The sequence below is a fragment of the Etheostoma spectabile genome, chromosome 16, assembly GCF_008692095.1.
Source record: "Etheostoma spectabile isolate EspeVRDwgs_2016 chromosome 16, UIUC_Espe_1.0, whole genome shotgun sequence".
Lineage (NCBI taxonomy): Eukaryota > Metazoa > Chordata > Actinopteri > Perciformes > Percidae > Etheostoma > Etheostoma spectabile.
Window position 1 is genome coordinate 17,360,987 of NC_045748.1, and position 1,721 is coordinate 17,362,707.

Here is a 1,721-nt window from a genome sequence, read left to right on the forward strand (position 1 = left end):
AGCGGCTTGTGGTCCACAAAAGCAGTGAAGTGTCGGCCTTCCAGTAGGGAACGAAAATCTCTGACGGCGAGGTAGAGACCCAACAGCTCTCGGTCGAAAGTGCTGTACTTCCGCTCACTGGGGTGTAACTGACGGCTAAAAAAAGCCAGAGGCTGCCAGGCCCCACCCACCCACTGTTCGTAGACAGCCCCGACAGCGTAGTCCGAGGCATCTGAGGTGATGGCGATGGGGGCTGTGGGAGAATGGATCTGAGAGTCAGGGACCAGGCGTTCTCTGCCACTCAACGGACGCCTAGCGAACGCCACCCTGTGGCTCACCTTTCCACAGCCCCCTCGCCACCCATATGGCCTCGACTACTCTTCGGGGCTGTCTACGAACAGTGGTGGGTGGGGCCTGCAGCCTCTGTGCTTTTTTTAGCGTCAGTTTACAACCCCGTGAGCGGAAAGTACGCACTTCGATCCGAGAGCTTTGGGGGTCTCTACACTCGCCGTCAGAGATTTTCGTTCACTACTGGAAGGCCGGACACGTCCACGGCTTTGGTGAGGACCACAACGCCGCATGATTTTGCCAGTCAAGGTAGCTGACCGTGTGCCCGCCCGCCAGCCACGTACTGCTGTCCTACATTTTCGGAGTTACTACGTACTTGCAGCACTTGCGGTAACGAACAATCACGTGGCGGGACTGCCTGTCTGGGCCGTAGCAGGGTCAGTCCATCTTGGTTTTGGATTACAATCACATGCAAGGGATCACCACGACCCCGGACGTGGAACCCTGAGACCTCGACTACGGGCTGAAAGTTGAGAAGTGGTTTTGGCGATGCCGGCACCACACTCCGGATTGTGACGTCTCCACAGGCCGTCCCGGCCACTCGCCCCCACAGGGAGATGGAGAGAACGTTTGTGATGCCATTCATGGTCTCTCCCACCCAGGTTCGAAGCGTCCACAAAAAATGGTTGCAGCAAAGTTTGTTTTGGGCGGCCTCAAGACGGACGTTAGGGACTGGGGCCCCACCTGTGTTGACTGCCAACGGGGCAAAGTGAACCGTCACACTAAACGCCCCGTAGAGTGGTACCCGTTCCAGAGAGACGTTTTTGACCATGTATCGTTGTCTGGTTGGTCCCTGCCCCCTCTACCGTTATACATCCTTTTTACCATGGTTTGACAGGAACCACCCGTGGCGCTGAGGCTGTACCTGACGTCAGTGAGCGACTGTGATAGACACGGGCATTATCGGCACTTGGGTGGCCCGTTTGTGGCACTCCAGCAGTACATTTCATCATACGCGGGGAGTCCCATTAACATCAGAGCTTGTGGAAATGCCGTTGCACGGGCCTTGGAGTGAAGCTCCACCGCACGGCCAGCATATCACCGAGGATAAGGAACCTCGGAAGTTTTCAGAGGTCATGAAGGCTGCTGCGGCCACCGTACACGACCTGGGTTTGACAAGCTCCCCATGGGTGATGCTGGCCATCACGGACTGCCCAGGAGGACCTCCATGCTCTTCAGCGGAGCGGGTTTATGGACAGCCGATGAAGGTTCCCGGGATTTTGTCCCTACTGCACGTTCCCTGGTCTGACACTCTCCAGCGGTCTACTTTACTGGACAATGCGAGGCCTTTTTGTGCCTGTCCCACACTTCCTGTCCGGACTTCTCAGTCACACATCCCCGCCGGCTTCAGACAGCTGACTATGTGTTTGTCTGCAAGGGAGCCCAACCAGGGT